At 36.5% G+C, this 20,670-nt stretch overlaps 1 protein-coding gene across 1 annotated transcript in view; it reads right to left on the bottom strand.

The window, feature by feature from the left end:
- DPYD (dihydropyrimidine dehydrogenase) overlaps nt 1-20,670 on the bottom strand; it is a 367,931-nt gene that overhangs the window by 271,833 nt on the left and 75,428 nt on the right. The window lies entirely within an intron of this gene.

Below are 20,670 nucleotides of genomic sequence, written 5' to 3'. Positions count from 1 at the left end.
ATATGAGCACAACTACTTATGTAAGTTCCATGAGTCCACCTTAATTATTGTTCCTTAGTGACAGTAACCAGTGGAACTGGCTGGGACAGAACATTTTCAAACACAGAAAAGCTGCATGGACTACATGCACAAAGAAATGAAGAGCAAGCAACATTAAAAGGAATGAAATGCCTGAAATAGCTACAGTGAAAAACTGGCCTGACTTTGTCCATCACAAGCATTGCTTTTACTTTTTTTTTTGTTTTTTTCAATTAAGGGTGGAATAAGAGAGAAGGCAAAGCCAGTTAAGTAAAAGATTAATTAGTCTTTCATTCTTCCTATTCATTATCATCTAGCTGGGTATTACAAACACCACAGCACCAGAAAAATGTGAGGGTACATGTGGTAGTGGCTGTTAGGATTTTCTGATAGAACTAGTCATGGGGAAAAGGTCCCAGAGGAAGTATTTAGAGAAAAACAGGTCTCACAGGCTGCAAAAGCTAGGAAGTCTGATAAAGCCAAATCCAGTTCAACACCATAGTGGGTTACTAGTTCAGCTAGTCAGGATGTCAGAGGGCTCTGGCAGAAGAGCACCAGCAGGTTTACCTGTGGCAGTTAAATTACTGCTGCCCAGCACGACCCACTGACAGGCATGTGTTATAAATACCTTAACAAGCAAAGGCAGGCTAGTGGGGATCTCAAAAGGTTGACATGGCCAGATCACTGAGTCAAGAGGGTGCTCTTAGCATTATAAGTAGACTGAAAGACAGCAAAGTTTTAGTACTAGAAGCCAGAAAAAAAAGGAGATAGACTAGACAAAAATACACCACTACGAGGGCTCAGATGATCATTTTGCCTGTGTAGGCAGTAAAGAAATAATAGAAGTGGAAAACCACACATTTAAAAAAGGCAACAATTCCATTATGACTTCTTGCTCTTCACTTCCCTGAATGTGGCTTCCTTTAAAATACAAGTCCTGTATCCAAGACCAAAAGAATTGCACTTAACATAAAATACATTTCTGTGGATTATATATAGAACAATCTCATGTCAAAACTGACCAGAATGGCACCTAGCAGGATAAGCAGTGTACAGATTACCCACTGTGGCTAGCAAGCATATTTACCAAATTATTTCTCTTTTGATTTTTGAGCCAGTTTGAAAATAACATCTGTTGAAAATGTCAGCTATGGGGGGGTTGGTGGGTAACGCAAACTTTAATGTGAGCTTTGGGCAGGTGGGGAGGGTGCCATGAATATGCCAGTCCAGAATTTCTCTTATAATAATGCCATCTTTCGATTCTCTGAGCACTCTGCAGACTGAAGTGCACCAGGCTGCCATTAATCCCACTTATCACCCTGACAGCTCAGTAATTACACTCCCACTATAGCCAGGTACTGTAAGGTACTATAGTCCTAATAAAACATCAAGCACTGTGCAGAATGCGTGCTCGTGAGGTGTTTTATTAAACTTGGGGGGTTGATCATCAAGTGACATTAGTGTTGACCTATTTTTCTATCTGACAATAAATTATCCTTTGACCATACCATAATAGATATTACAGAGTGCATTTACTGTACCAAGGAGCAAAGGTAGTGCATTCTGGCAAACCAGGCAAAAAGCATAAATAAAAACAGTAGAATCACCCACCAGAGAGTTATTACATAAATTGCTGCAAGTGATTGATCCTTTCAAAAACCACAGCTAAAATACCGTGCTTAAGAGAAGACCAAAAATTACCATGAGTTGCAATTCCACATGCATGTCCCCATATGAAAAAACATTAACAATTACATTTCTTTCCCTTTTCTGTAACTGTCCTCCCACCCTATGAAATCCCACCCTTCATTTTACATGGTTATTCCATAACTATGGTTTTAGATCAAAGTAATGTACACAACAAACCAGAAATTTACATTAAATTTCTCTAATTCACCTGCTAATTCCTACCAAATTTAAATGAAGAGCTACATGTTCAATGATTTAAAAAAAAAAAAATAATAGTACAAAAACCACTCACAACCCAAGAAAATGAAAGAGCCATGTTTTTAAGTGGTCATACCATTCTGGACTGCATAAAAATACAGAACATTAGACAAAGCCAGACCTATACTAATCTGAGTATGTATCTCAGCATCTCTTAATAAAAATATAGGAAAAATCCTTCCAACTATCAGGAAACACCCTATCATCAATTTTTTCCCTATTTCATGGAACAGTATCTCCTTTAGAAACATATAAGCTATGCTGAGTCTTAAAAGATACCATATTCACTTCATATGCATCTTGATTTCTATATAAAAGGCAACACCACAGTCTTTGCACCACTAAACCCCAACTTGAGGAACTCAAGGAAAAGGAATTATATTTTCCATTTTGGAAGCACTTAGCTGTTGGTTCAACTCAGCCTCACTGTGAAATGGTAAATTAAGTTAGATATAAAACCCCTACAAATGCTAAGCAAGTATAGCATATTTATATAAATATTTATGCAAATATTATCATTTGGCATAGCTTTATAGACATGCCTATGACTATATAATGACAGAAATCCATGTTTCCCACACATATAAGCTCAAAATTTACATCTCTTGCCGAATAGTGTTAAATTATACATATGCATCCCCAGTGAACTTAAAATCTTTGACTTCTTATTTTCAAATGTTGCAGCACTAAAGTTATTTATTGTTTAAGGTGCTTGTATTGAGTGTGCTTGTAAATCTCTTTCAGGAACAAAACAAAACATGCAAAGGATACTTAATGCGGTAGCCCAACATTACCAACTATCAGGTTTGTACCTATCAATTTTGACAGTGCAAAATAAGCACCTAAAACCGTGCGTGTACACACACAAACTCATGCAATTGACCTCTAATAGTATGGGTACTAATTAAAAAAAAAAAAGGCAAAAAACCACAAAACACAGCAGTAGATTACAAACATCTTAAGACAATAAAAGGAAAAGGCACTTCAAAAGCAGTAATTTTTTTAAATATAATAAAACAGAAAAATGGACTAGACAGAAGTTGCAAATTTCTGGAACACATACTACCCATTGGGAAAAAAGATGCTAGAAACCATGAGGTATGTCTATGCATAAGAAGGAATAGAAAGCAAATGAGGAAAAGAAAGGACAAAAAAGTAACAACTTCTGCATCAAAATCTTTTCCTTTAGGAAAAAATGCTATCAGAAACCAGTTCTCTACTCTTGTGTACAGAAGAAAAAAAGGAAGGAATAGCCAAGAATAATTTTCAATTAATAGTTTTCACTGTTTAATTGTTGAAATATTACCCAGTATTTTATTTTAAAGCTAAAATATCTGACCAACAGTCTCATTTCTAGGTCTAGACCAGCTGTTAACACATTTTTGCTTCTAAACAAAGAAGGGCAATTTAGTTATATCATTACCTAAAATTACAGTGAATGATTGTCTATCTAACTGGCAATAACATTACCTGAAGTGCAATCACATGTATGCTGAAAGGCTGGGGGTGAAACAGGTAATTTGGAGTAATGTTCCACAACAGATCATTGCTGATAACCTATCAAATTTTCATATATCACAGAACAGGGCAAATAACCTTTATCATGGTTACTGTTGGCAGAGGTTTAGAAGCAGATTAAATCCTAATCCATTTATTTGGGTTTCTGCAGGATATAAACAGTCATTTTGAAAAAAAGTCTTCCAGCTCTACTATTTGTAGGAATTTCTAAAACTTTATCCACTACTCAGAGAAATAGCCCAGATACCCATGTAACAGTTTTACACAGGTCTCATAATGATGTTCTGTATACACTTCCTGAAGCTTTGGTCAATTAATTTTAAAAGAATGGTAGAGCTGATTACACCCAACAAACTAGAGGCCAGTTTGCACATGAGACCTAATTCTGATGTCAAGGCCTTTCTTTGATTCCAAGTCTCTTGCACCACTCTCTAAAGCCTGAGCTGGGGACGGTCAGCAGTGGAATAAGCAAGCCACACGTAGGGAAGAAATAAACCTGTAATTTCCAGATAAATCTGTAATACCCAAGCTAAATGTCCATTGCCTTTGATGACAGAAATGAAGAGCATCTCATAAGTTTTTCTCTTGAGGTTCAATCCTTTAATGACTTATAACTAATATTGCAAAATTTAAGCTTTCTTCTTCCATTTGATATTGCTGTATGTAGCATCATCAAGGAATTTGGACATATATACACTCATTTAAATGAAATGTCAGGATAAAGATCCTCTACTGCAATGGTAAGTACCTACTGCTGGCAGATGTTAAAAACAACCTGATGCTATTATTTTCTTTATTTAAAAAAAAAAACCAAAACAAACCCCCCAAATCTGACAATCAAACAAAAAAAAATCCTATACCCTTTTGTCTTCATATTCATTAAATTTCACAATGAATAGAAGAGGAGAAAGAGATTATAAAGAGATTTTGTTGCCAAGTTTAAATACCAAAAGACAGTAACAGTTGATACAGGGGTTTGATGAGTACAAAAGAAAAATGATACTTTGAGGAATATTTATTTTCATTCAAAGTCAGGAAGCAGAAAAAGGTACTCTCACATGCAAGGCTGAGAACTCTGTTGTGTACGTGCAATGTAACAGTGAAGACAAAATAATCTTAAATTAGAATCAACTATGAACACATAATTTTGAACCACAGAAGAAACAGATTTAATTCCCAAGAAATGCCTCTGAACATAAAGGGCATCAGAAACTGCGTAAGAGGCAGCAAACACAGACTACACAAGCAAGCAAGTACCACGGTCTTGGATATGTAATACTGGAAAAAGAAATGCCCAGCCTGTTCGCAATGTGCAGGAACCATAAGAAACAAAACATTATGACATAAATTGGCAATACTAGTTCATATCTGAAGAAAGAAGGAAAAACTCGCACATCACCACTGTTGCCTCTTCAGTCTCCTGTGAGCCTTTGCAGACCCATAGAAAATGGGACAACTTCTCTGTCAGTAAATTAAGATGACCAGAGGAATAACATTTTAAATAGACGCCCTAGAGGACTAGAGACAGATACGACATTGCTGCTAGCAGCTACAGGAAGTGTAAGGGAGGTGCTTTTTATTGAAAGAAAGAAATGCTCAGAGTTGAAAGTTAGTCTGCAGATACAAAAACCTCCTACCCTAGTGCAGAATAATGGCACTTACAGACAGGGTTATTTTCGCACACTTAAGAGGTAGTGAATCATATGGACATAGACTCCAAATCATTCCGTTCATCAATGGCTCATCTTTCTCTTTTCTTCTTTGGCTCTCTGTACAACCATAATTCCTCTTTTCTCATCTACTTTGGAATCGCCCTTGAGTGCAGGAACTCTCCCCTTTGCATCTGCTTGGCTGTCTTCCTGTTTTCTGTAGTCTTTTTTCCCCATTCATCTGAAACTTCTCCACTTCTCTGTCCTGCACCTTTTCACAATTTTCCAGCATAACTCCATTTTAATGGAAAGTTTTGATAACATTAAAAAATCATGACCCAATGCCTGCCACTAAGTATTTACGATAGTAGTGTAGGAGAGTGCGCACCAGTCACTTTTTAACACATCTTCTGAGTTTTTGCCACCCACCATACAGCCCTTCAAAACCTCCATTTCTAGTAGGTTCCTCCACTAAAACTGTCCTTGCCTAGCGACATCTCTTCTGTCTGTCTCAGTCTGTGATCAGACACATACAAATAGTGGCTACCAGATGACAAGTGGATTGGGGGGATTTCCTCTGAAACGCTTGCTGAATGATGGGAACACAGCCAGGCAGAGCTCTGTCCTCAGCTCAGGGGTAATGCTCTGAGCACTGCCCCATGGCGAGAAGCCTGCCTCATATGTCAGTTCATGGGAAATTATATGCAGCCTTCTCTTAAATTTCTCCTGTCATTTTACTAGGACACAGAATTTTTCACTTACCATATTGCAATATAACCCCAAATATTGCAATTATAGCCTTTATTGCACTATAGCCTTTCACCCATTTTATATAGCCTGTATATTATTACTTTAATTTACTTCAATTTATACTGTTACAGAATAAAACTCCTATACAAATTAGAGTTGATTAAAAATAGAAAAACCAGTGCGGCTTGCAGAATATTGTAGCAAAGCATGCATATCAGCACATGCCAAATCAGAAAAGCTGTAGCATCCTTTTACCACGTCACAAATCAAAACAATCTTTTTTTATATATAATGCAAATAATTTCAACCATCTTTTGCTTTCTCATAGACTCAATCTGTGAACAAGAAAATCAAATAAACAGTTCACATTTCTATCAAAAGCTATCTTATATGCAGCTCATACCAAATCAATATTATCACTAAGAATACATTTACTTTAAGATCACCAGTACTAGAATCTGTATGGAATACCTTTAAACAGCTCCTTCACTCCCACACAGGCTTCCTGTTCTTTGGAGTTTTACTAGGACCATTTATTTACAGCATCTATAAATCTATGTTTTGTTTTTAATCCATTTGTTATATATTGCTCTACAACATTCAGAATTCTTTGACTTCAAAACCAAAGTTATTATGTAATATCTCACAAAAAAAATATTGCCCGTGCTCTCAGACCGTAAAGGCATGAAGTCCAGCAAGCGTTCTTCCTCCTGAGTGGTAGATCTTAAATGGGATACATCAGCCATGCAAGTATGGGCAAACTCAGGTACCACACAGCTCTCTTAGGTCAAACCCATGTACATGTCTTTACCTGCAGCAATTATTCCACCTGAGCCGCTGTAACTTAAAGACACAAAATGAAACTCTGATTCTTCATGTGAATGCTATTCTTTTCCATTTCTTGCCTTCATTTCCTGGTGACAAAGATTTCTTTCCAGTATCAGCATATTATGATTTGGAAGGGTCTATTAAAAATAAAAATCTCTTTCTGCTCCATCCAGGACCACGGTACATCAAACACTGTTTCGATTCTAATTTTTTACACTACTGGTGACACTAGGTTTACATCAGGTAATGTAGTCAGAGAGGAAGTCAGACTTTACATATAGATAACACAGAGACAGCAGCTGAGTCTCAGCGAGGTCAACCTGTTTTCCATCAACTGGAATATGAGGTTGCTCTCAAGCAGCAGTTACCAGTTTGGGTGCTGTCTGCCACAGAAAACTATCATGGGGAAACAGTACCTGATGTGCTCAGGAGACTCCTGGTCTTCTCATCTTTTCAGTTATTGCTTGTCCTTCATATTATGGCACCTCCCTAATGAACTTCGGTTGGTCCCTTTATTGATATTCTGTCCCAGACTAGAGCAGTATTACTGTACCTCTTCAAAAAGGTTGTATTTAAATTGCTACATTTTTGCAATTCCCATGAATGACAAGCTAGATATCAGCTTCAATTAGCTTTAAAAATTCAATACATTGATTTGTCCACTGGCTTTAAAAGCTGACAAGTGGTCTTGGGATTTGAGTTTGATTTTAAAAAAACAGTAAGCCTCTTAGCTTTCCATATTTCTTTCTAACCTTTTTTGAAAAAATCCTCTATGGAAGACTCAGCTGTCTTAGCTCATGGCAAACACTTCCAGGTAGGGTTAAGTTTGTAACAATCCTGTAAGAGCTCTGTACAGAACTACAGAGTTAGCATAGTGTTACATAACACCCTAAGTGTTACCAGATGTGTTTAAACTGAAAAGTCAATAAATGTGGTGCTTGAATTTCTAATCTGAAATATTGTATTAGAATTAAAGTTTAGGTACCACAATTGGCCCCCACATCTTACGCCTATTCTGTGGCCTACTTGCTCCCAACAAGTGCTTACTGAAGAAGTTACCATTGCTCTCTGAAAAATTATTTTGTAAACTGCTTCCAGCAGGACTTAGTACATAACTGCCCTTAAAACTGTTGCTTTGTACAATGAAAGAGGTATTTGGGAATCTGGGTTTTCAAATTTAGTTATTTAAAATCCACATAAGAGGAAAAAAACTTGAACTTAGCAGTGTACAAAACTACGGGATACATTTACAGAAGAAAAAACTTGTTACCTTAATTTTCAGCCTTACCTTTATACACAGACCATTGGCCAAACCCATAAATGCTTAGGGAAAAGCAGGTGCTGCAACTATTAAAGCCTGTACTAATGAATCTGAGGGCCACCTTTACTTGTACATAGGAAATCCATTCCATAATCTGGATAGCTATCCATTTTTCATACTTCATTCTTACAAAAAGAAAAAGAAAAAAAACGAGCCAAAATCAACCAACAAACCAACCTACATTTTCTGAGGTACTGGGTAGATTATTTCTTCTCATTCACTTCAGAACTGAAAAAGAACTCTTTTTAATTTCAAATTTCTAAGTATTATGGTTTTATAGCAATATTCATTCTGAGCATTGTCTCCTTTTTTTGTTTCATATTAAACATTATGAAATTTTGCTTTCAGAAGTATTAATCAATATTCAAAATTTATTAAACTACCCCAGAAAAACTAAGTAAAGCTTTTATTACTGTCAACAACATATTTTTACTTAAACATTAAAGAGGTTTTAGAATTACCAAAAAAAGTAATCAAAACTCAATTTGCAACCTCCCTGGAAACACTGATTACATTTCACATTACATATTAATTAACATTTTTGCAACACCATAGGAACACAATATAGTTTGTTGCTTATTAAAGCCAAACTTGATGGTATCCCATATTATTCCAGTAGTGCAAAAGACACACAAGAAACACACTCATCGATAAGACTTTGATCCTACCTATTTAGAACTCCGTCTGTGCTCTTTCAAGCCCTTGAAAGCAGCATTTTATCTGCCAAACCAACCACTTGTGGCTCAGCCACACCTAGCCTTATGGAGTTTTTTAAATGGGTGCATTTATGTTCACCACAATAGTGATCCCTTTCACACAGGAGACAGCTGTTACATGATGTTCAATATCCTTTTAATCCTCTACAGACCTTAGACAGAAGGGTTGACAGAACTGACAGTTTTTATTATAGCTTGCCCTGTACACAATAATCTTCCTTCACCTGGACTATTCTCCCAGAAGTGTTACAGACTTTTTGACTTATATCAAGGATCATTTCTAGTCTTTTTAGGAGAGAAGAAATTATTTTTATGTGGCATGCTTCTCATGCTGTATAAATTACCTTTTCAAAATATGAAACACCTGTTGTCTGTTTATCTTAATGTCAATGAAACTCCTTTGGGTTTCACTTCAGGAAAAATACACTTTACAAAGTTCAGTCACAGACATTTTTTCTCCCAAAATACCTTCATCATCTATGCACATCTTACAAATGGCACTCAGTACAATACATCATCAACAACAGGAGCACACATCTACCATTTTATTTGTATTGAAAACATCTAATACATTTAATAATAACATCTATAAACCATCTATTATAAAGTATAATGTAACTAAGATGCACGACACATCCTCAGCTAAAAACTACAAACCTGGAAGAAACCTATTTCCTCAGTACAGCACCACACAGACTCTAATAATCACACCAACAGTGCTAATGCTCATCTGTCTTGCAATTTAGGCATGCCAGCAATTCCATCACAATTAATGCAAGAGTGATTTAAACAAGAACCTTTGTGGAGAAGTAGTCTTGGGAAAGACAGTAACAGCAGAATAAGCTAATGTTTCCCTTATTTTTAGGACATGAGTGCCAAAGAATTATCTGGTGCTCTTTATACCATCATCCTGCCATTTGCCTAGAGGACTGATCTGATGTTGATCTAGAATCCAGATACTTGCAAGGCAGGCTCCCCTGCCCTCTACACACAATGCATTCCCACCATTTCCAAGCCCATGATGCTAATGCAAGGGGAAAGGAGGAAAAAGGGTAAAAGACCAAGGAGGTTTGCGCAGGCTTTGCTGCTGGTGTCACCTGAACGTCTGACCCTACACTGAGTGTACTCTAGAAGCAGACAACAGCACAAATTACCTCATTGTACTCTATTCAAAATAAAATATTCAAAAGTTTGTTTCCCTTGTTTTCAGACTTGTAGAAAAAAAAAAAAAGAAAAAACAAAAAAAACCAAAAAAACGCACACACAAAACATTTTTGGCTGCTACTACAATAAGGAACTCCAGAGAAAACCAAGAGGTCAGTCACATTTCCACTGTGAACCCAAATAAAGATGCTTATTCACATGCAGGAGATACATTATTGAGCCCAGTCGACCATCTTTTTCGAAATTTTAAAACTCATAGCCAGAGTATCCTTACTAAAGCTCAGCCCTGCCAGATCCCACTTCCCCCAGTTCATTATCAGACTGCTTAACTGTGCTTTATTTTAGTATATGTAGTCCCCAGTGGGACTCAGTTAGACCTTTCCTTTGCTTATAATGAAAGCCCTTAAGCAATTTGTTAAACCAACTTAATCCAGGTCTTCCAAGTGAGTTCTCACCCCCAGACCAGTAGGAACAGCTCCAGTGTCCTCATGCTTCCTCCCCTTAAAACTGATACAGCTACATACTTGAGAACCATGTGCCACTCCTCATCACTTTTTCTTAAGAGGATCTACTGGTTTGGAAACTGTAAGAATTCAGCAGCGAATTCTAAGACTTAATATTTTCTCTAGGAACTGCATGTGTATAATGACTATCTTCCATCTTTTGCAAATATGGAGGCTTGTCTAAGACACCTTAATAAGTGACATTGTCACTTCTTAACATGTTCAGCCATCAAAACCCAGAAAAAAGGAAAAAAGCTTGCTATTTTAGTTCTAATTTTCTAAACTGCATATAACTTATACATATTTTTTTTAGCCACAGGAAAATCATATATCCCTGTTCATAATATAAAAGCATCCTAAAAAACAAAACAAAAATCCACAACACAAACAGGTGGCATTTCATTGCATGCTTTGCTGTTTAAGGGAATTATTTCACTTTGCTTTTCTACCTTTAATGTATTCAAGTAGTAAAGATTCAAAAACAGTATCCCCTCAGCAAATGAAAAGAACTTCATGACACAGTAACAGAAATCATATAGGCAAACTACAGGGGTCAGCACAGAGCAAAGAGAAACCCTCTACAAATTACATTAAAAATCAATGTTGCATTCTTAGTATATTGAGTTTAAAGATACAAGTACATTTCAACAGTAGATGGTTGAAAATTAAGTCTTATTTGTTTACTGGATGTAAACACGCAATTCATTAAGACTGAACAACTGGTATGTATGTGCTATATCTAGATCTTGCTATAATCACCTTCACTGTGAAGAATTTTACAACATTCACAATATGATGATGTAAATAAATGATGCAGCCAAAAGTCACCCTCCAGATACTCAATATTTACATGAAACCAATACATAATTTGCATTCAACTTTTTTTTTTTTTTTTTTTTTAAACCAGAACTTACGGAGACAGTAGTGGTAATACGCAGGCACACTTTCTATCGATCTGAGTCATCACCAAATAAATTTAGAACCTGATCCTCTTGACAGCAAGGCTGGTTCACAAAAGCACCACACTGCACTCTTCTACCTTACCACAGTTTCATTCATCCAGAGTAGAAAAACTTCTACATGCACACTACTTAATTGGGGATATAAGATAGCTGTTCAACCTTTTAAGTCTCACCAGCCAGGACTACTGTAAAGTTACATGGACAGAAGGCTGGACTAGATGACCTAATAGGTTTACACTATCTTTGCAATTTCTCCTAGAATAATGGCCTTTAAAAACGGCAAATATTTATGTCTGCTTATCTATCTGCAGTTGAGGTTTTCTATAGAGATAAGGAAACCTTAAAGAATTTAAGACTTCATATATCTCTCAAGTTATTTAGGATTACAAGAATGACACAAGTATTCATTTTCCTTATAAATTAAAACCCTGTATTTAGCACCTTACCACTCACTTCAAAATTAGGGTAAATAAAAGGACTCTAGTTAAGATAACAGTATGCTAAAGGATCTGAATTATGTGAGTATTATACACAAGGATTTTCAAATACAACCACCTGAACACATTTTTAAAAGGGGTTGATTTCTACATACTATAGCATGGCCTTTTAGGCGGATGTATACTGGTAAATAAAACATCACCTACTAGGTACCATAGAAAAGGTACCAGCCTGCTAATGTCAAGAAGGCTTCGGTGGCAACTAGACCACAATCAGTTCATCAGTGTTTGCAAAAAAATAGGACAAACATTTGTTGCTAAAAGGAGGGCACAAACAATCCTACATTTTAGGTTTTACCTTACAACCTAAGTAGAAAGAATTTTCACATCCTTTTAAGAAGATTATATAAAAGACAAAGTATTTGTCACATTTCCTCCCATACTGAAGCTAATGGCATAAAAATGAATACATTTTCTGGGATGGCTCAGCAGTTAAGTGTTGTCTGGAAAATATTTTAAAAAATGTTTTTTTCAGAGAAACATAGCTTAGAGAAAATTTAGGATGAGTAAGAAAATCATTAATCTGTTGATTCACCACGGTTTGATAAATCGTTTCTTTAATACATGCCTTTGTACACGCTCAAATTGTTAGACCTACACTAAATATAGCAATCCCGGGACTGTAAATGTAGTGCAACTGAAAAAGCATACTTTTCCCATTTCCCAAAGGCACTGCATTTTCAAAAACCTGATGGAAGGATTTAAACATTCTCTTTTGGTAGATAGTTTCTCTTGCTACAAATGAGCAGATGTCTGCCTTTTGGCAATTTTTTTCAGAGTTATTTGAAAACAATTACAAAAAAATGTTACAATTTATATACAAAAAAGTACTCCACAAAGATCCAAATACTGCCATTCCTCAGACAAGTCACACAGAGACATTTCAGAAAGCCCAGGAATCAGTACAAAGCGCTTTGTCTCTTCCACCCTCCATTAGTACCTCCTCTCTCTACACAAAGCCACACACAGTACATTCCAGCAACTTCCCTGTCATTCTAACATCCAAGGCTTAGATGCTGAGATTTTAGTGTTGCTCTTTTCTAACCTAGAAGCATTAGGGTTTTATGAATACATCTGATAACTTCCAGCAGCTTCATGCCTCAGGATTTAAAGGATACTACGACACAGCCTATCAACACAATCACAAGTATAGCTTCCTTGCCAGTGTCTCTCTTCCTTAACAGTGAGGGCTATTAATTGTTTTCCTTACTCTTTATGAATGCCAAGAGGATACCTGCAAATTCAGACAGGTCTTGTTAAAGCTCTTTGCAGTAAGAATACTGAAACTCTCTACCCATGCTCTTTTTATCATGTACAAGCACCACTCTCCCTGTCCTGAGCACTACTGTTGCAAAAAGACATCAATACTCCCTTGGATCTCAGCTCTCATCATGAATGAGGCCAACAGGAGAACCTCCTTGACAGTGACCACTGTCGGTCTGCTCCATCCCTGCATCCCTGGCATCCCAGGAAGCCAACAGGCAAGCCTAGCTATTGATCCCTCTCTCCCTGGCTGGAATCTGATCACAACAGAATATATTCCAATTTGGGGTTACTGTAGGCTGGTAAGAGTTTTGATAGTGGATGTTGGCGATGTTTTATCAGATTCTTTTCTCAGTTAGGACTTGCCTGGTTAGCAATTTTAAAAGCTGTTAGCTTGCCTGCATGAAAGCATCTTGATAACGGCTTCCAAATTTTAAGCAGCAGAAGGAAAGATACTTTTGTGTTAGAATCCTACTCCAGCCCCATTTCAGGTATACTCAAGGGCTGTATTTTCTATGAGGGGTTGGATTGTGTTAAATATTGTTCAGTCAAGAAAGGTACCTAAAGATACTAGAAACTACATAGGTTTCATCTTAAGTCTTTGGGTTCTGACTAAAGTTATGCAGTTCAACAGAGAACATCAATATAAATTCAAGCCAACATTTAACCTGTGCATTAGTTGTGCTGCTGATACATGTACGTTACATAACACGAAGCAGTGGAACAGAAGACAACAAATGCAAGTAAAGGGCGTTCAGTCACTTGTAATTCAGTCAATACAATTTGTTTTTCCTTTGCAAGCCTAGAATAGCAGAAGCAGAGAGTTATCCACTCTTTAATTTACATTTCAGTATGGGCTTGAAATGTACAAGTCACATTATGACTAGAAATACATTCTTGGAAATAGTTTCTACTCATTATTTTCTACACTTCAAAGCAGCTTTTTGTATAATCAGAAGATGTGATATTTTGCCAGTCAGGAGAGGTTTGTCTTTCTGCATTAGACAGGAATGAAGAATACTAAAAGCTCTTTGTCTTGTCTTCATCCATTCAATTCCTTATCCATGACTAGCCTCCAGCCCCTTCAAAGATCAGGAGCTTTTCAGAGAGACAGGAGTTTGACAACCATCACTCAAAGAAAAAAAAATTGATTCCCCCAAATGCCAAAAAAATCCCAAAAATCAAAATCAGTGGAATTAAGAGCCCAGTACCTGTCTGTGTTTTTGAAAGATCTCTCCACAAAACCATTTTGGTGCTTTACACATACTAAAATCCAGGAAACTAAGTTCTACTACTTTGTGTTTACAAAACATGACCACGCAAAACGCTGTCCACAGTTTCAAACAATAGCAACAGAAATAGGCACAATATATTACATAAGGCAATATAACCCTCCTATTTATCAGCAGAGGAAGGAGTGATGCTGCTGTGGCAAAATAGCCTACTGATGGCAGAGCATGGCCTTTTCCAAATATCCTTCAGTATGTTTATTAGCACAATGGTAGATACCATGTACTAACATAAATGGTTAACACTGAACCACAAATGTCAAGACAGATTAAATACATTATGTGATAGATTATTCTTTTTTTATTGTGTTTGTTCACTTGCTAATTTGCACAACTCAGTAATTCATAAAAGGATCTCCCCGTCTTTAGTGCAAATTAGTAATTTTCTAGCACATGATTAAAAATACGCATTAAATTTATACTTTACATTACATGTTTGTTGCCTTTGTGAAGATAAAAAATGTTACACATTCAAACAAAGTTCTTGAGTGACTGTTTTGTACCTGAAAATAGTTCTACACAACCTCCTGACATATTTCTCAATATCAGCCTGGTGAGTGTACTATACTATCACCCGTATTTATTCTGCTTAGCTTGAAAATGTAAAGCTATTTTTTTCTGAGTAGCTCTTGATAGCGCTACTTACTCATATATTTTAAACTGAAGTAATTTCTTTGCTTGATGAATCCTATTACTGTCACACCAGTAACATTATACCTGTCCTAATCCTTCTCTAACACACACTTTTTCTAGAGTATAAGCCTAAATTACTGTGTAGAGATCTCAAATAGAAGCAGGTTCCATCGAAACATTTAAACATCACATTCTGGGTTTAGATTCAGCCAAACGATCCTTCAACTACAGTTCACAGTACTGCTTTGCAAGAGCAACAGTAACGGTTCACCATCGTTTTTGGAGGGATAAGGGTTCTGGTTAATGCAACTATCCCATTACTACCAGAGTTCACAATACAAACATTCCAAATAATAATGAATAGTTGAAAAAATGTTCATGTTCCGACAGAACAAACAAACAAACCAGATTTATTTTCTGATATTGTGATTTAATGTTCCCTTCCTAACAATTAAAAAAAAATAAGCAAATTCCAGAATTTTGCATATTCCCACAATATACATAAGGTGTGGAACACAAACCATCTCACCCAAAAGAGCTGAAATCAGTTTAGTCAGCATACATGAATTATGTGTGAGAAATGCCCTCAAGTATTCCATGTTTTTACACAGTCAGTTTATAATGCTTCATGCTAGTATCTATTAAATATTTTATTAATTTACCATTAATATAAATATTTTATTAATTTACCATTAATATAAAGTATGACATTACTACCTTATTCTTGGAGAAATAAGAGATTAAATTACTGACACACTGTATGCCAGGGGCAGGAGGAGAAAGATAAGTGGGGGGAAACATGGATTAAGAAAAAGTGAGAGAAAAAGAAAACACAACTGTTGCTAGCATTACTAACACTTCCCTTGCTAAGGCCCAATTTCTCAAGCCAAACTTATCCCAAGTGTGCCTTTAAAACTACCTTCTTGAAGAATGTCCAGCCTTCCTGGAGCCCTTGGCCCTTCAGAACTGTCTCCCAAGGGACTCTGTCCACCAGGCTCTTAAACAGGCCAAACCTGGTTCTCCAGAAGTCCCACGCAGCGGTTCTGCTGACTGCCCCTCCTTACTTCTTCAGGAATCAAAAAACCTATCATCTCGTGATCACTATGCCCAAGACATCACCCAAACAGCACATATTTGATTCCCCCAAATGCCAAAAAAAAACCAAAAAACAAAATCAAATACAACACATCACCTACCAGTCCTTCCCTGTGTGTATGTATTTCTGTAATTATAAATATAAAATTACATATACCTAAGTATTAATTTGCTGATTTTTCAAAAATGCTGTATTTCCACATTTTCGTTTTAAAAGAAAACAGGTATTTGAGTCACATTACAAAATGCAAATGTTTAGTCTTACATTATGTTTTATGGAAGTGTACACTATTGTACTAAATCTTCATATTGGTACATCTTAAGTTACTTGACAAACTTATTTCTGCAATATTGTTCCAACACAGCTGGTCTGAATTTTTCTGTCTAGTTAGAGATTTCTATTCCTTTAATAGAGAGCAGCAGCATTTATTTTGTAGGCTCAGAACACAACCTTATTACCACAGCTTTAAAATGAGTGACCCATCTTTTGCCATACTAACCAACAGACAAAAAAGCTAAGTGATACCCAAACCAAGTATCAAGAACCAATGAGCCATTTTCAAAAACATATTTTTTAAACCATGACTTGTTGCTAACATGCAACTTGTCTGCATTGTAACTCCAGTGATTAGCATTCACCCTGAAAATGGTCAGAAACACAGTTCCTTAAATCAAGTCAATGAGCCTTAGACTTTAAGACACCTCCTTGGCAGCCCTGAGAATAAACCAGACTCACAGTGTGTGGCCTAACCCCTAGCATTGCTCCGCTCTGCCATCCTTGGGGATGTGGACCAGGTGAAAGCAAAGTGTCAAAACCCTTCGCTTTGGATATGGAAGCTGTATAGCTAACAGTGCCCGTAACCACATGTGGAAGAATTAGCTCTGTTCATTTCTTATTCTGCCACTAAACTTAAGCTCAGCATGATGCTGATACGTGTGCTATTCTCTGTTTGCCCACAGAGGCTGTGGAATGTCCATGATTAGAGATATTCAAAACCTGGCTCAGAACAAGCTGCGCTGATCAACACCGCTCTGAGTAACAGGACCGGAGTAGAGGATCCCCCTGTGCCCCTTCCAAACTCAGCCAGTCTGTGATCCTACAAGAGATATTTAAAGTGCCTACTCCTGCCCTCCCTGGGGCTTATTAACACAGACCCAGACCTATGCTAACCACAGCTTCACTTAGTGCTACCCAGAGTTAACTCTGAACTCGGACAAGTCAAGTTCACGCCTGTACAAAAGACCGTTTAAGCCCCTACGCTTACCTAGGCAGTCGTCATCAACACGGCACCTGAGCATCTCTCACTCTTGGTTTGCACAGCTCTCGACAATGAAAGCCTTACAGCTTTCACTGTCAGATTTGGCAATGGAGGACTAAGGCACAGAACAATTTAGTGGCTTTTAGCAGCCTACAGCACAGAAACCACTTGCATCCAAGCTTCCAAGGCAATACCAGAACCACTGAGTTATCCCTCATTCCTGGGTGCTCCACTGCACCATCAAGTTAGATGCTGTTGTCTTCACTTTGTTTAACAAAAGCTTTCAGACAATTTTTACTTAAAACCTACCATGACCAAGAGCAGAACTCTCAGTCTGCTACCCCAAGCAAACAAAATCACGGTCCCAAGGAAGTCTGTGAGAAGTCTGTCCCAGACTTCATTGTACCCTAAGGTGAAATTATAGCAAGACTTTTGCTGGTTTTACTCATACTTGTTCTGAAGAGTGAAGGCAACTCAAGAGTTACTTGGACTTTAGACTAAGTCATTGATCATCAGGAAGATTGCTAAGTGTCAGATAAAGAATCCTTGTCACAGACATTAATATGACAGTAAAAAAGAAAAGTTTCATTTTTAGACTGTTGTTGCAGTTGGAGACATATCATTTAGACATTTTAAAAGGAAAAATAACGTGTAAACATAACCAGTAGATTTACCAGTCACTGAGATTCAGAGTTCCTTGATGACATCTTTAAATTCTGTTTTAGAAAAGAATAATGCTTTAATAAATAATGCCAAGTTACATCAATTTTTGTTTTACATATCACACACTTGTGAATGAACACTGGCTGAAGCACCAAGGTAACTGTATGGATTTTAACACATGCATGAGAACAAACTTCATACAGTTATTTAAAAAGAAATAATGTATTTTTGCATGACAAAAAAACCAGCTCTTTTCCAATACAAAATCCCATAGTACGCAATACACCATTTTTCAAATTCTGCTACATATAGGTGTAGTCTCAACAGTAAATATCAGCATTATGCTAGATAATAAAATATTTTTTTCTATTTAGGGTGACACAAGTGTAACTTGTGAGACCTTTTTTTATAGTTCAGAGAAGTCTTATGACCACCAGTCATAATTCTCTGATAATTTTTGAAGATATGCCAACTTGCTGTTCGTATTTAAAAAACCCTTATTTAGTATTTTTGATTTTCAGAAAAATAAGTAGTATTATTTGCATGGTTCTTTACACAAAGAAACAGAAAATATGTTTGAAATTCCTGGTAATGAGGAAAGAATGGGTATCTTTACATTGTTCATAAAATTCAGTTCACTTGATGTTGCTCTCCACTGTATCTAACTACAGCAGTAATTACTGCAATAAACAGTATGCTCTCACACTAATGAGAAATCCTACAGATTAATTTTTAAAGTGTTTTTCCCTTAATGATTCTCCTATCAATTTGATATCTTAGATCTAAATATCAAAATAGCAATCACACAGGGAGTATCTAGTAGGTTCGGGGTTGTTTCATAAAGAAAATACGGTGCAATTTAGCATGTATACATACTGTATGCATCATAACATTAAATAATAATTTTATTTTACACCTATGTTCTAGGGTTGTAAAAAAAAAAAAGTTCCTGAAGGTTAATGAATGTTAACAGACTACATTCAAAACACACTGAACATAACATAGTGATTTGTACGCTGATTACCACATGGAATAAAAATTTAACCCACTCAAGTATGTTACCAAACGTACCAGAAACAACATTAATACGAAACTGCCTTCTTTTTTTTTAGTTAAATAGGAATCCAAAGAGAACATTCACACATATTTCTCAGAGAGTAACACTAAGAAATTATTTTTCAGTTGTATGCAACATTTTGAAGACATGTTCTGTATGGCAGCCTCTTACCTGACACTAAATTCAGACAAGAAGTGACTTTCTTAGTCATTTCATAACACTTTATTACAACTTACTACACTGCTATCTTTGGTATTCACCACACACTGTAATAAAACAAATCGGGATCTCCCATTTGATAAAATACAGTATGTCTGAAGACAGCAAGCATGTGCACGTTGTTTACAATAGAATGCACAAATCAAATGTTTTATTTGTACTGGGGCTGGCACAAATCACTTGCTAACAAAAACATTAGTGCCATCCTGAAGCTGCACTCTGCAAATAAACAACTTTGAAAAGAAACTATCCTGAAGGAAACCTCCACTTTCACCTGTCATATAAAGCATCCATCTGTCTGATGCACACTTATGGAATGAAAGTGAAATTGAAATGTGACTGTGGTATCTAAGAATTCTATTGAATAACTCTGCAAGTATCCAATAAAAGGGGAGTTTGTGAGAAGGAAACAAAATCCTTTAATCAGACTTTAAAATTCTTTCAAAAGACTTTAATTCAGTAAATTCAAAATATAGCAATCCCTAAATTAAACCATCTGTGGTATAAAGAGAGGCTCTGGGACGATAGACCTCAGAGTTTGCCTGCTTTCAGCCAGCATGTTAACAAACACATCTTCCTGACAGAGCCCACACTGCCAAAGAGCAACTAGGAAGCGGTATACTCCAGAGACGAACCCCTTATGTCACAAACCATCAGTCCCTTCTGAAAGCTGCCTTTAAGTGCTACAGACAACTTTAGAAAGTACTTCCAGCCTACAGACATGAGGGGCAGGTTTTGTAACTTCTCGTACCAAGTGAGCTACAAAGTATGCGTTTGAATGGAATTCTCCACTGAGAGGATAAACTCTCAAAAAATGTCCCTGTGAGGAGTAGTGCGAAGCTTCTACAGTTGGGAGACTTCAAATTACAAGACATTATAATATGGAGTATATTACATATTAATATAAGTGACTGGTACAAAAATACATTGTGAAACAAAGGCAGATTCTTCTCTGCAAGTGTTTTAAATACTGCAGTACTCATGAATACCAACAAAGCGCACATGCTACAATAACACATAATATTCAGAACAGATGATAGTGTAAGGAAAAATTAACTTTCAATACATTCAGTGGTATCTTTAAAATATCTGTGTCTGACTGTTTTCTTTTCTCTTTATTCCAATAGTAATATGTAGCTTAGTCACTAAGACATCCTGTGCTACGTACACAGCACTACTTTTACTAAAGCAAATGCACGTGGAAATGAATTGACTATCAAGCTCAGGAGCATCCCTTTACTTTTTTAAATATTTTAATTGCATGACTCTAGGGCTAAGAAGTGAAACTGTTTCAAAAACTCATTCCAGTTTCACGTTCT

This window comes from Falco naumanni, chromosome 11 (assembly GCF_017639655.2).
Source record: "Falco naumanni isolate bFalNau1 chromosome 11, bFalNau1.pat, whole genome shotgun sequence".
Taxonomy (NCBI): Eukaryota; Metazoa; Chordata; class Aves; order Falconiformes; family Falconidae; genus Falco; species Falco naumanni.
The sequence above is the reverse complement of the archived record's forward strand: the minus strand, read 5'-3'. Positions and strand labels throughout refer to the sequence as shown.